The following is a 16,455-nucleotide window of genomic DNA, read 5'->3' as shown; positions in this document are numbered from 1 at the left end:
GACACTTAAAACTTGATTTACAATTACGTAAGTCATGTCCGGAACATAAACAATTATAACAAATGTTATTTGTTTGAACAAATGTGAATCTATCTTTAGTAGACAAATTTAAAAACTCCAAACATTTGTGAAGGGCATGCGAGCCTTTGCACTTCACGCAAGATCGAACCTTATTCGTATCGACATACGGTCGAGTTTGGTCTGACGTATTCGTAATTAAAACCCGTTTAGGTGTAATTTGATTTGAAATTAAATTATTTTTATTTGTTGTACTTAAGGAATTATTTTTTGTGGACTGTATATGGGAAACTGTAATCATCTGTTCCGCCGTAAGTTCGCGCTCTAAGAATGTTATTAAGGTTTGGACTTTAGGTATTTCACTTGGGTTGGTTAAAGAACGTTCATATTCTTTTCGCGTATTAACGGGAATTTTACGTAATAATAAATTTAACAGAACGAAGTCCCATTCTTTAACCGGAAACTCCAAAACTTCAAGTGCTTTAATATTTTCGTGGTAAACATTAAGCAAATTTCGCATAGCAACAACTGATGAGCGCGCGGAACAAGAATCGATATCGAATAATTTATCTAGATGTTGTGACGCAATAATGCGTTTGTTGTCATAACGGGATTTTAGAACATCGATCGCAATTGAATAATTACTTTCCGTTATGGGAATTGATTTAATTAAATTAAATGGTTCGTTTTTAACCGAAAGTAGTAAATACCTAAACTTTTCCGCGTCAGTGTAGGCATTGTTGTTGTGGACCAACGATTGAAATAAGTCGAAAAAGGCGGGCCAGCCCGTAGGTTCACCGTGAAATTCAGGAAGCGACAATTTAGGCAAGTTTCGACGGTCGTTCATAAACGTGTCGTGTTGGCTAGGCACAGGAATGCGGCTCGCTCGCCGCTTTTCTACATCTACCTCCTTTAGGTTATTTAAATGCGTAACTATCGCGTAATATAAATCGTTGAAATCATTTCGAATCTCAATGTTGGCTTCTTTGTTGAAGCTATTAGACTTAATTAATGCCTTTTCGATCTTAGTTTGAATTTTGGTAAACTTTCGCTGGTGCGCTGTTAAATCGGAAGTTCTTGAACGAAATTGTTCTATATTCGTTGCTGCGAACTGTAATGTTCGTTTTAATTCGTCGAGAATTAGATCTCGCTCGAATAAATCTTGTGTCATACACGATGTGTCGGTTTCGACACCGTCTGTAGGATTCGGTACCATTTTGCCGTGAGCAAAGATGGCGGAAATTACAATGAAAAATTGAACTACAAACGTATGTAATTGGAATGATGGGTACGTAATACCGCAAAATACACGGGCAACACAACGTGAGAAAGAAAAATCCGGATCGAACGGATCAAAAAACTATATGTAGCGGCGTTTAATTGGTGAGGCTACTTACATTTGTCCAGAGGCGCTTGTGGGGCCACGTGGAAACACTTTGGGAAAATCCTCACACTAAAACGATTGTCACATATAAACGGAAGCTTAGGTCACTGGTCGGAATATCACTTAAAATGTCAATTTTCACGTTTGTGTCGCGCCGGTGCACCGATAACTATTTTTAATTCGTAATAACGGGAGCGCAGATCATGGCGCTCGCACGGTCGAAGAGAGAGTTTTTTCTATATATCCACCAGGTGGCGTGGCAGGCGCACCGGAAAGTCGCTTTGGGACTTCTGTAATTGCCAGTTCCAAAAAACTGTGCTACATATACATGGAAAAAAGTATTCTTTCAAAATTGTGTTGCCTTGTATGTATGAAAATGAAATAACTATTTTAACTATATCAAGAAAAGAAATTAAAACTAAAAATCTCTGTTCCTCGACGGAACAGTATTTGATTTCTGTTATGTACTTAAGTTGCAATACCTAAGTATAATATACCTAAGGTATAACGGGACAATTTCGACTGGGGGGCAATTGCAACAGACCTGTTTTTTCCATGTATTATAAAGTTTGTATTATTAATTAGTGTCCACTGGTGATATATTGCACGCGTGTTCAGTGGATACATGTGGAACTAAACTTAATAGTGTAATAATAGAAAAATGGATTAGTTACAATGACCCCCAGTCGAGATTTGCCCCATTGTACCTTACCTAAGTATGCAATTGTGATATGTTTAGGTATAATATACCGGGTGCCCGGTAATTAATGGACAACCTTTTAACCACCAAGAGGGGCACCTTATACTGGTCCAGAAAATCGACTTTAAGGTTTAGTAAAAGTCGCCTGGTTTTCGAGATTTTCACACTTTTTAAAATTTTAATACTACCTAAAAATTTTTTTTAAAACCAGGCGACTTTTACTAAACCTAAAGTCGATTTTCTGGACCAGTATAAGGTGCCCTCTTGGTGGTTAAAAGGTTGTCCATTAAATAATTACTGGGCACCCTGTATGTATTAAATTGTATTATTACTAGGGGCAATTTTAACTAATGAATTTTGATAAAACTAGCTATTATATTTATTTATAAAATTGAGTGCTGCGATTCACACGAAAACTCGATCCATAATGTCGAATTTTGTAAATAGTTCTACTATTATATAAAAAAAACTTACGTAAACTACAATTGTAACAATGAATATTGAGACCTAGTTTCGTTGCTGAAAATGGAGCGAGTAAAAATTTTCATATTAAAATGAGAACGTAACTCAAATTGTATGGCAGCGGTCTGGTGTCTTTGGCTCTTAGAAATTAAATTAATATAATACCCATTAAAAACCTTAACCTCCTACTGAGAGGACCACTAAAACCCCTCAGCGAAACAAGTTTCAAAAAACTTCAAACATTAACATCTTAAAAACTCCAAGGTGCAGACGTTTTTTCACGTCCGTCAAAACAGGAAGTTGCCCAAAGCGCTTCCGGCCGATAACAACATCCGGGGAAGTTCTCAAACTTGGAAACTCCAAAGTTTGGGAACAGGTGGCTTTCGGATAAAAATTTCCACCTCTTGTTGGCAGGCGGAGATCTTTTTATGAGGATAAGTTTGATACAATGCGGGATAATAAGTTCGAGACGGTTTGTGTTCAAGTTAGTTTTCAAGTTTGGAGGATTTAATGTTCTTGAAGTTTGACATGGCATTTAACTGTCTTATTTTCTATCGATTTTAGTATAATTGGTAATTTATTCTAAAATAAACATTACGCATCATTATTGGGCATTTCTCAGGAGGCGCGTTTTTACGTGTCCGAGGCAAAAAACGTCAGAACGGACTGTTCTAAAAATCTGAATTAAATCAGGCATAATCTTTAACCTCTGTTCTATTTGGTACACCTTAACATAATTTATTTATTATTTGTATGATATGAGTAATAAAATATTAAATGCGGAAAATGACCGTCGGTGGGCGTGTCCCGCACTCAGAATTTGCAAAACAAAAAATCATAACTCAAAATGGAGTTGTTGATCGCAGTTGTTATAGATATTCACGTATAAGGTATTAGTTAACCTATCATATTTTATGTATAAAAATAATATGTTAGCTAAACTCACCGAGTAAAGACAAATTTACCATGTGTCCCGGGCTAGTGACTGATTTCGGTGTAATTTTATAAACATGACATTACTCTTACAAATTAGTAGATCAGCCCCTCTAGCACAACTTGCCTTGTCGCGCGCGAGTCCTTACTTGAAGTCGCGCTTGATGTATGGACTCGCGCGCGACAAGGCAAGTTGTGCTAAAGGGTCAGGGACGTAGTAGCACAAATATAGTTAGTTTTAGCTATGTTTTAACCATTAAGTGCAGAGGAGATGCAGTACCGGTTTATAAAGGGGACTTTTTGAAGGTTTCTCAGTCGTTCTCAGGGTTTGGTCCCATGTTTTTTAAGATTCGGTGGATCAATTTACTCCCACAGTTTAGGTCCATTTGTCGTTATGTAAGGTACTAACAAATCCTTGAAAGTATGTTATTATGTCATTATAACATCTCCTCTGTATTATGCATGCTATTGCAGTTATCTCCAAAAAAGCTATAAAATTTGATATCAGTGGAGTTGATTTCCGTGGTTTCGGTGGATTTTTTGACCACCGATATCAAAAAAGTGACCACCGACTTCGATTGCCACGTTGTAAACTGATTAAATGTCCATTATTTTCTAATATTTCATACTTAAATAGTAGGATATACCTTGTAAAAACATAGTATATATGTTTCTAAGCAAATTAAGCCACTATATAGGTACAAAATTCTTTACTAGATAATGACTAGCATATTACCATGTTAAATTTAGTAAAATTGCGCGATTATGAGCTTTTTTACATGACCTGTCATCGAATTAAAATGTAAAATATAATTAAATTGAATAATAAGTTATATATTAAGTTGAAATGTGGAATAATGTATAAAAAATTGAATTCGGTGGGGCAAATTGATTACAGTGCCCATACATAATTTCGGTGATTTTAAAATGTCAGATTTCTTACAAACTATAAGGTTCTAATGGAGGCCTCCACCACCAATATTTTTTATATTTAGGCTAGATTTTAATAAATTGACTGACATGTCAATAAAGTAGTAAATAAAAATCACCACCGAAATCAGGCACCGAACGTCATCCCTGAGAACCGCCCTATTAATGGACATACATAACATAGGTAATCCTACTTATTTTGTCCTTTCCATTGTATGAAATTAAAACTATTATCTGTATACACAAATAATTAGGCTCAGCGTTTTAGAATAAAGTTGACTGGAAACCATTCTGTACCTAGTTTTTTTTTAATACCACGTCGGTGGCAAACAGGTATACGGCCCGCCTGATGGAAAGCGGTCACCGTAACCTATGGACGCCTGCAACTCAAGGGGTGTCACATGCGCTTTGTGTAACAAAAGTAACAAAGAATAACCAAGTGTAACAAAGAATACTATAATCATTATGACCCCATACAAAGCTTCGATAAGTCAAGGTAAAATAAAGACGTAAGTGCGTTTTCACATTATCCGATCCGATATCGGATATAGAACCGATATCCCATACATTTAAGCCGCCAACTTTGATTTTTGCCTTTGAAATCCTTCCGACATTCGATATCGGATCGGATAATGTGAAAACGCACTAAAGTACAGCGTACAAATGTAACTGGTCCATTTTTTCCATGTTTTACAATGTTTGCATTATTAATTAGACTGTTCACCGGTTATTATATGGTAGGGGTGTTCAGTGTAGGTATACATGTCGAACTCAACATCATAGTGTAATAAGAGAAAAAAATGGATTAGTTACAATTGCCCCCCCCCCCCAGTCGAAATTTGCCCCGCTGTACCTTAATTTGTAAACGTTAGATATATTCGACAGTTTCACCTTCAATAAGCTATCATAACGTAATTTCAGCAATTCAAAAACAGCTATATTTTCACAGCAGCCCCCTGAAAGCCGCAGGCTAAGCAATAAAAACTTTACATCTTAGCACTCCATAATTCCACCTACAGCGAGGTAAAAAATTACTTAAAACTTTTATCGGTGCGTCGGCTGAAGGCGGACATTTTTCAACGCCCGAGGACAGGCCTACTGCGAAGACCGAAGTTTTCCAATTGCTGGTATCTTTCTCTGTCACTCTAAGCAATACTTAATTGGAGTGAAAGAGAAAGATTTCCAGAATTTGCTACTTTTGGTATACGTAGTATGCTCGTTGAATACACCGTCGGCGGAGGAGTGATGAATTTTGTTTTTGAGAGGTGGTAGATGTTTTTAAATTGTCTGCACTGTGCCGTAACTATATTGGATATTACTTTTGATTATATTAAAGTGTTATAGTCTTATGTTTATAACATAACGCATATGTAATATAATTAGAAAATATTTACAATTGAACAAGCAAATACGATCTCTTCTACAGGAGTCCGAATCACAAGTTTTTTTTTTTTTTATACTACGTCGGTGGCAAACAAGTATACGGCCCGCCTGATATAACACTCTAAGTTCTCGCGCTTTGTACACATATTTAAAGTCACACACAGGTCGAACGCGATTAATTAACATTATTTTTACCTTTTTTCCCAACGTTGAAACGTTGAAACGTTGTGTGTGACTTTAAATATGTGGCCCGCCTGATGTAAAGCGGTCACCGTAACCTATGGACGCCTGCAACTCAAACAGTGTCACATGCGCGTTGCCACCCCATTAGAAACTTGTACATTGTACAAGTTCAGAACGTTACAGATTTGCAGTGGTTTTGATATGACTTTGACATTCGTCATGTTCTATCGGACTCGGGCTTCAGTTCACATTAAATTTTCAACTTTGAAAACAGATTCAATGTGTTTTCTTTTTTTAACTGGCCATAGTGCTTCGACTCCCTGGAAAATAAATCCCTATTATATAGCCAATTATGTTTCCATTTATGTTTTGCCCGTGTGGTGGCGGGTTAAGAATTTCACCATCCCCTTTCTTCACGTGGGTGTCGTTGAAGTCGACTGTGGAATATGGCTTAAATGGCAAACTGTCACTGCAATGTCACGACAGTTTCGTTTTGGTTTCAACCCCTTATTTGCCAAGAGTGGCCCTGAAACTTGAGTACCACTAGGTGGTGGTGCTTTGTTGTCTCCCCTTTTATGGGATACAGGCGTGATTGTATGTTATGTTTAAATTGATCCAATAATAATAATATACAGCTATACCATTTTGGATGTCGCTTTTTGTGGGGGCCCATCTTGTGGGGACGAGTCACCGTCTGCCGGAAATAAAATTGGATACCGTTTTATTAGGCAGGCGTCCGGTTTCTTATCCATAGCCCAGTATTTAGTCCATCACTTTCATCAAAATAGACCAGTTCATTTTAGATTCCATTAACTCTCAAATAGTCCTTACACCCTAGCGGGTGTTGCCTCTGCGTGTGTCCCATGATACGGGCAAGGGCAACATCCGCTCGGTGTACCCCTTACATTTCATTAAAAGGTCGAAAGGGCCTCTGCGCGTTGGCTTCGGCTCCGCGCACGCCTCCCAAAGGTCCGGAATACCATTGTTACGTGATGGGTAGCCTGTGTAGGTACCTACTTCAAACAATCTAAGAAAATGAACTTTTCCCCAAATTCTATAGGCATTGAGTACCGCCCAATTTACACCTCATAAACAAAATTGCACAGAATTCAAATGAGCCCACCTTCCTCGCTGTCACATCCACACTACTACTGACCAACTTTAGTTTGCACTCCTTTTCACCCTTAAGCTTATAACTATAAAGTTGTTTTTGAATTTTATTAGCTTATTTTATAAATATGTTTTACCAACTTTATTTTACACTCCGCTTAAATTTTACCCTGTTTGAAATAGGTTCGTTTTTTGTATGTTTGTGTGTAAAGTAATTCTGTAAGTGTGCGTTTAATTTTTGCTGGAGAATTAGCGGATGTGTTTGACGTTGGGAAATGGAGGGGGTGGTACCTGGGTTATGGCACCTTTATTTCCTTAAAGTGTTGTTTCGAATGCTGAGGACTTAAGTGTTAATTTTGTAGAAAAAAATACATTTGACTGTATTTTGTTTTTAAAAAATATTGGGGAATATTATTTCATTATTTATTATGAGCCTATTGTGTCCCACTGCTGCTGGGCAAAGGCCTCCCCCTTCTTTCTCCATTCTTCTCGATCTTGAGCTAAAACTGGCCAGTCTGTCAAAAAGAAGTCCAAGTTATCCCGCCATCGCCGGCGAGGTCTGCCGGATCCTCTGTTCCCTCTGTTTGGGGAATATTAAAAAAAAGTTATTACATACATACATACAACATACAATCACGCCTGTTTCCCATATAGGGGTAGGCAGAGCACATGAAACTGCTAAAGTTACAGTGCCACTCTTGGCAAATAAGGGGTTGAAAGAAAACGAAACTGTGACATTGCAGTGACAGGTTGCCAGCCTCTCGCCTACGCCACAATTTACCCCATATCCCACAGTCGTCTTCTACGACACCCACGGAAAGAAAGGGGGTGGTGAAATTCTTAACCCGTCACCACACGGGTAAAAAAGTTATTAATAGCTTACATAGTGTCCCACTGCTGGGCAAAAGCATCCCCGATGGATCTCCATCCGTTACGGTTTTGAGCAATCTCTGGCCAGTCGTCATGATATGGGTGCGACCACCTTTCTGCTCCATCATCAGATCAGCTCCATGATACCATAATATTGCATTGTCACGTGATTTACATATGTGTGCAATATTTCAGCTCAATCGGAAACCGGGAAGTGGGTCAAATTTAGCTTCTACGTTTTGACTAGACTACACTAACATACTATCAAGGCAATTAGTTTAATGAAAGCTTGTAAAAACTGAACTTTTTGAGATTTGCCTGTGATTTGTACAGTTCAATTCATCTTCTTAACCTAAGACTAAAATATTCCTGTATCTTTATTTTAAAAGTTCAGCTTAAAAAATCAAAACACTCAAAAATTTTAACAAAATGCCCAAAGTTACACGGGCCGCCGTAACCTCATAATCATGTTTTCGCCGAAATCCGTGTTCATAAAAAATTCAACAATATCATCAACAAGAGGTCAGTAATTAATGGGACGCTCGGGGGGAAGTTTTAAAAAGTTTGCCACCCGCAAATTATTAATAGGTTTCTACGTAGACGGCTAGGGGTGGGACATGGAGAGTATTTTAATTATTTTTTTATCGATATTTGGTGATGGACAAGTAATTGCCATTACTGCTGACTTTAAAGTTCAATCTGAGATTGCGTTGATGCTAGTTATGTTACTATGAATCGCATCGCATATATATGTGTGAGGTGAGATCTTGTCACTAAGAAGGAAAATTCAAATTTTCTACGATACGATAAACTTTTTATTCTTTATATTTTAGGGACACCTTATACATAACAACCTAGGCCCAAACTAAGCAAAGCTTGTACTATGGGCGCTACGAGAGGATATACAATTATACATACTTATATATTTAGATAGATACATACATATTTACATAAAACTTCCTTTGTCCCTCTATTTTTCAAATTTTCGGCTTTTTTTAAGTGACAAAATTTTGCTTGTCATCAATATATTTGAAAACACGTACTCGGACTGAGGCAGATTACATGAAACTGCAAGTTTCAAGATATTGTGATATTGCGGGGACAGGTAGCTAGTTCATCGCTCATTATCACATTTGAACTCATATCCAACAGTTGTACGACATCCATGGGAAAGAAAGGGACATATCAATAGGGGATATTTAACCGTTAAGTAATTTATTTTATTTTATTTCAAATTCATTAAACAGTATGACAGTAAAAACCAAATCACTGAGTAACTAAAAATACATAAAAGCAAAACAAATAAACACATGAGATTAAGAAAAGAAAAAACAACACATCACAAATTATCTAGGTTTAGGTGACAACGTAACGTCGAGGCTTCGTTGTGTCGTCTGTCCGCGTGTATGTTTAAGTAGTGGTGTAATCACTATTTACACCACTACTTAAACAGCGTTAAAAGTGATATGAAAAAAAAACTAGAAAAAATAAATCGACAACGACCTTACCCCATCCCTACCAAACACCTTGCAAGTAAAAATTAAGAAAAAGATTTTGCAAGTGTCAGGCGGGGTTAGTGCCGGCACATTAATTTCTTTCTGTCGATTACTCCGCTACCTGTGAGGGATGAATAGACGATTACTTGTAGATCGGGAGTTGTTGAAAGTTTTTTAAGGGAAGTATGAACATGTTTTCAGTCGCTAGATGAGTTTCTGTATGATGAAACAGAATTTAATAAAAATTACTTAAATATACAAATAGACCTCGCACATCTTTGATTTGAAAATGCTAGAACGAAATTCGCACACTTAGAATAGAAATCAATTTTTGTAAACGTACGCGTATGTCATCCATTTTTAACTTTATAAGGTACAGCGGGGCAAATTTCGACTGGGGGCAAATGTAACTGGTCCATTTTTTCCATGTTTTACTATATTTGCATTATTAAATAGAGTGTCCACTGGTCATATATGGTCATGTTCAGTAGATACAAATGTAGAACTCAATATCATAGTGTAACAACGGAAAAAAATATTAGTTACAATTCCCCTCCAGTCGAGATTTGCCCCGCTGTACCTTAACTATTTTGGTATATTAAGAGCTATGTTCCTATGAATAAAATTGGTCTTACCGTACACTTATGATAGGTATGATTGATGTAACAGTGTAACTAATTCTTAGTTATAAGGATCAAAATCAAAATATCAAAATAATTTATTCAGCAAATAGGCCACAGGGGCACTTTTACACGTCACATGTACATAGGTATTTAAAAAAAATATTTAAAATTGAGTTGAAATTACAATTGATACTATTATATACTAATTCTAAGTTCTAACTAAAGTTAACTCTATACAATTAATTAGAGATGTAGAAGGTCTCTAAATGTCGAATTACAACCAAGAACTACACTAAATTTTAATATAAAAAGTACAAATTCAAAAAAAAAACAAGTCTAAAATTACTTTAGAGGTGCAAATGACTCTAAATGTCACAACTAAAAATAAAATGTATATCTACTTAATCTAATTCTCCTTAGAGATGTATATGGTCTCCATGAGTCAAAATCATATATTTAAAATATTCACTAAAAGAAAGGAAACAAACGACAACCGAACAAAGTGTCCTAATTTAATAAAAATTAGAATTAAAGTTACTAAGTTATAACAGCCCCAGTAAGCTTAAACAGACCGGTCTTCACAGACGGCACCCGTTCACGAGTATGACGCGTATCTCAGCCATCGCCTCCCTCAACCTTTATTCAGGAAGGTGGCGACCCGATCAACGACGCCACCGCAGCAAAGACTTTTGAGATGGCAACCCGTATTCCACATACGTGTATACGTGCTAGGTATAAATAGTTGATTAAAATTGCCATCGGTATAAGTAATAAATTTAAAATGGCTAGCCGAACAAAAACCGGCGACAATAAAAATAGAAAGCAGGCAGTTTCCGATTCTCGGATTACCCAATATTTTAGTTAAAAGATATTCTTTAGAATTTTAAAAACAAAACCCATTATAAGATTTATTTATGAGTTTACTGGAACAACAGAAAAACCGCTATCGCACAATGCACCGTACACCAAACCTATAACGTAATCATACTCTAATATGGTATATTATTCCATACAAAGTCTACTCTCCTTGTTAAACTGTTTCCAGGACATCTGGAGCCCATGTGTCAAGGCATTTGACCATGACCGTACCACTCGTTGCAAAAGTGACAGCGGGGGGTCCTTCTCAAGCCCCTGACCACGCCGAGCGAGACAACGTGCACCGCTGCAGTAAGAGAGAGCGAGACAGCACACTAATCAGAGCCTTGGAAGGGATAAGATCCCATAGAGAAAGCGTGGGCGCAATTGGATAATTGTAGCGACGAAATCCTTATATCATTGTTAATAAAGTTGATATTAGCGTAACTAGAAATAAGTTGGGGTTGCAGGGACTCCAGTTAGGATGAAGGCCGGGAGTTGAGGACACTCTGATTTTAGACTCGAAGGGAGACCCAAGTCTCTCCAGCTTTGTTTCAATTTGTGCCCTGATCATATATAATTGTAATAATTGTTAAATTTTAATTACTAGTTATAGTAGAAAATAAAGCCAGTGGTTCCGGATCCGGCGATAAACGAGCTAAGTACCTCTTTTATCAAAACAGCGTCTCAAGTTGTATTTTAAGTAACACAACATATTTTAATTATCTTTGTTCAAGTGCAAGGCAAGTTCAATTCTTGCGTTATAATCTGGATTTATTGTTGGGACAAATTCTATAACCTCGTAATGGTTAATTAGTATTTTAAAGTAACTGTATAATGTTTCTTCAGCTTTGTGTTACATATCTTGTATGACATTTTATTGATGAATATTAGTGCGAGTTCGAGCCTCGCCACTATGTTAAATATATTCCATATATATTTGTTGAAACCAGGATTCGAGTTCCTGAGATATCTAATTTACCTAAATACATTTCGTAAAGGATTGAAACGAGACGACCGATATAATATTGTTATATCCTACAGATTAAACAACATGTGCATTTATTATAACTCAAACTGTGTTTAGAGTAAACTGTCTTGGAAATTCTGTTATTACAATTCCTAATGAATTATTGTATTGTTGTATTAAATAGAGCATAATTATAGACGTTATGTAGACATTGTGTGTAGACGTTACATTAATAAGGCGAAGTAAGGGTTTTAGCGGGTTTTCCCTTACTTCATGAGCCATTGATTTAATATATTGTCCCCGCAAAGGTATGGGCTTGACTTGTATTGTATACACTTTTGTCTTATAATTTATATAAATATTTCAAGTGATAAAGGCCTAAACTGTTTTCCTCAAGTACGTATTTCTGTAGTGTATTCAAGTTCGCATTCATAGATTTTTGATTTCATTTTATATAACGAATGCCTTATAGATTTCTTTGATAGGAACGCCCTATACCTTAATAAATTTGCGATAATATATTTCAATTTTATAAATCGCCATGTGCCTTTCCTTACAACTACCCCATATAGTAGCTCAGACTCCTTAGATTCATCTACACCTTAATCAATCTAATTTATTTAATTCTCTAAAGCCTTCAGCATGGTATTTTAGGTCCCCCAATACCATTACACGTGGCGCTCGTGACGCAGGATCTAGTGCTTGTGTCTAAAATCATTTATAAAAAGACACAACTAGAAAAAGAACTTCTAACTTTTAAAAACTAAACACAACGTAGGAAACCTTAAATTTTATAAACTTAATACTTATGACGATCACTTCGATTACCTATGAAGAGTCTGAGAGGGGTGTTAAGTTGCTGTATAAAGTGCTATAATGATTAGCAGTTTTAACAATATTTGTGTATGTAGTTTGCTGTAATGTTTTACAACCAGAAATTCCAAGACAGTATACCTACTTTTATTCCGTTGAATTTTATTGTATATCTGTGTGTGTTTTGTGTGCAATAGCGTGTTTTGTGCTGATATTTAAATAGCAGGAGTCAGTTGTTCCCGCGATTTATATAACTTAAAATCAGTAATCTAGTATCAGTTTTAGAAATATGTTTAGTTGTAACTAAAATGTAAATGACGGTCAATAATCGGGATAGTGTTACCTGGGCAGTTCGAGATTATATAGCAGGTTATTATATAACAAAGCGTGTCGGAAAAAAAAATTGACCGTACATACATACATATAATAAAATAATACTAATTTTGTCAAGACTGGCGTGGTATATTATTTTCACTCTTGGTGATACAGATTATGATTTAATATTGGCGATTAATATTATAATAAATATAGCTTGCAGTTAGTGAATTCGAACAAGCTACATTAGCAGATAAACCTATCTACTCGTAGTTCAGTTAAAGGAAAATTTGATGATATTATGGAGGCTTGTGACAATAAAGAGAATGTCAAATCGGTGATTTGTGATGATACATAGGTAATTACCAAGGTATATTTCTAGTACCTACATATATAGATGTCGTAAATAGTAACGTTCAAATGTTAATGCTTTTATTAAAGTTTGGAGAAACTAAGAGATGATGACCAATCAAATGGCAGTAGGTACTATATAAACATTTTCCGTTTACGAATCTAGATTTGATGACATTGAGGTGGATTATAATTTCATTTGCAGCTTACCTATAAATTATTCCAACAATGTAAAATATACTATGTATGAATGTATTTTGCGTAGAGATATAGATATGAAGTTATTTCAAATATAAAATATGTAGTATGTATGTTTGTCGTAAAGATTTTGTTTGAGATACACGATATTGTTTCAATCGTCAGTTACCGATATTTATCGATACTAGTTAATGGAACGAAGCATTTTAAAAAGCAGGTAGAATATTATTAGTTATAACCATGCATTGTTTATCACAATAGATAAAACAAGAAAAAAAAAAAGAACAAGTGTTCGGACGGTTTACTTGGTTCCACATTACCTGGTTTGAAAGTTAATGTTGCAGCTCGATTTTCGATTGTTTATGTTATCACGAAAGAATTACCAATTTAATAATTAAAGTCCTAAAAGTTTGGTTCTCTTAATATACATATAAATAAATAACACATTTAGAATAAATAAGTGTAGAAACACGCGACGTTTCAGTTGTATACCTATACCTATTTAGGCACTCAGTATAACGTTGTTGTACCTCTCGACTTTAAATGAAAGATGCGATAAATACTCGTTTCGAAATAAAAGAGTAAAACCTTATAAAACACATTTTAGGAACAAAAATAAATAAGTACATAAATATTTTGTCTAAAGTGTTGTATTTCAGGCAGAATGCGTATTAATAATGATGAGGACAATTATTACTAATCGTGCAGGTTTCAATGGTTACTGTAAAAACAAAATAAAAGGTATACCATGTTTTGCATTTTAAATTTGAATTTGCAATTATTTTATGAAAAGACTTGAAAAGAAAAAGTACATAAATCTTGCAGTTATTGGTTGGACAGACAAAAGGTATTTTGTTGCAGGATAGTTTCAGTATACCTAACATACCTGGCTTTAATAGGCGACTAAGACCGATCCTAGGAAAAGACTGGTGTGAATTGTGGCAGTTTTGACGCGTCTAGAGGCAAGACACGACGCCGCTGTATAGCCGACTGTGGACGGTCTCGACAACGCCTTTTGGATTGACCTTAACTTACCGATGTCTGATTAATTTTATCCAATTTATTTTTGGTTTGTTGTTGTTTGGGTAATTTGGGACTGAATCGATGCTACCTGGTCGGTCCATGGTTTCTGTCACGAAAGGTTTTACTGATAAAAGTAGTTATAGATAGACATCTCTTACTATTCATAAATATGGGATAGAAGCTGTTTTATTACTAAATAAATCTCGATGTAAATTAAAGTTCTTTGCTGTCGTAGTTTGTAATGATTCTATAATCTTGTTAATGGTACTCGGAGTATTCACAGAGAAAAATCAAACCTGGAATGCACCTAAATATTGAAAACTAATAGCAATTTATGACAACCGTGGATTCATTAATTATTTGAATATGTCTCACGAAAGTTTAACGTGTATAATCAAAGATTGTATGAAATCAATTACCCCAAAACTTAATCAGGTATAAAAACATTTTAAATAAATGTACCACAAGTTGTAATATTATTAATTTCTTTCATCAAGCCTATCTATGAAATTTTATCGGTCAAGGCATTTGTGACGGGGCTCATGAGTCAACTAGATACTGCAATCGAGGGCCTAGGGACGAGATTGATTGCCAGGTCACACCTCTGTTATATGACTTGCGTAGAATAACCTGACTTCACTTGAACTGAGGCGCCGGGGTTAGCCGCAGTGATCACTCACAAGTAGTGTCAAAGGTATACCGTTTAACATCTGACACCAAATCATTTCAAATGAATGTCCTACCATGCGCTTGCGCATTCGCTAACCCCCCCTACGATACTTTGATACGTAGCCTCACGTTTCGAGTAACTCAGACTCTACGTGGGTAGCAGACGGGATCAGTTTTAGAAGCTTTGGCACCCCAGGGCTGCCCTGAGTAGTACATCTCACTTACGCTTAGGAAGGACTGTTTCTACGCCTCCGCTCACGCTGGACGCAGTGTGACCCGAGAATTAATTCTCTCGTCTCAGACGAACGCGTTTTATAGTAGATCAGGCTCTGTCCATGAGGAAGTGACTCTGAGGTGTGTGGCTGAGGTATTTGTCTGTCCAAACTTTACTAAATAGGGCCATAATACCATTACACGACGTATGGTCAGGCCATTGTCTGTTCAAATCATTATTTCATAACAAAAGTTCAATTGCATCACTTATTAACAAAAGTTAAAGTGAATTTTCATTTAGCTGGCATCACTATCATAATACTATCTAAATACCCTAAAGAATAGAGATGACAAAGGGTTTTATTTTATGACAGCTATACTCAACAAATTTAATGATTTAAATAAATGTCCCTAAATAGAAAATAGACATTTATTATGCCACAATATAAATTATATGACACAAAATTATTTTGATCAGTGTAATTTGAGATGCGAGATCTCTTGACGACAACATAGGTGTTATTTACATATGTAATAATCTACTACAAGCTATCAAGTATTATTGAAAGTTGATTGTAAATTGTAATCAATAAACTAGAGGTCTTATGTGTGAACTTCGTGTGGAAAATCCCTGGCCAGGGTAATGCGTGGTTGTGAAAGGAGATGTGTGATTGCAACTTAGTATCTTGGGAAGGTGACGATGTGTGAATTTCGAAGATAGTATGGTGATGTATGAGTCAAGAGATCTTGTTAACACAAACTGTAGTGTACTTGGTTAACGTGAACTATAGATAATTATATGAAAACGCATAAAGCTTGAAATACAAGATACAAAATTAATTAAATTTCATTAGCACTTCCAAATAACGCTCTAAGATAGGATGTCGTTTGTGCAAAGAGACATATGGTTAATCGTTAGAGGCAGTAAATGTAACGGTCTAAGTGCAAACAATAAG

This window comes from Leguminivora glycinivorella, chromosome 3, assembly GCF_023078275.1.
Source record: "Leguminivora glycinivorella isolate SPB_JAAS2020 chromosome 3, LegGlyc_1.1, whole genome shotgun sequence".
In the NCBI taxonomy this organism is placed as follows: Eukaryota; Metazoa; Arthropoda; class Insecta; order Lepidoptera; family Tortricidae; genus Leguminivora; species Leguminivora glycinivorella.
Note: the sequence above shows the minus strand (reverse complement) of the source record.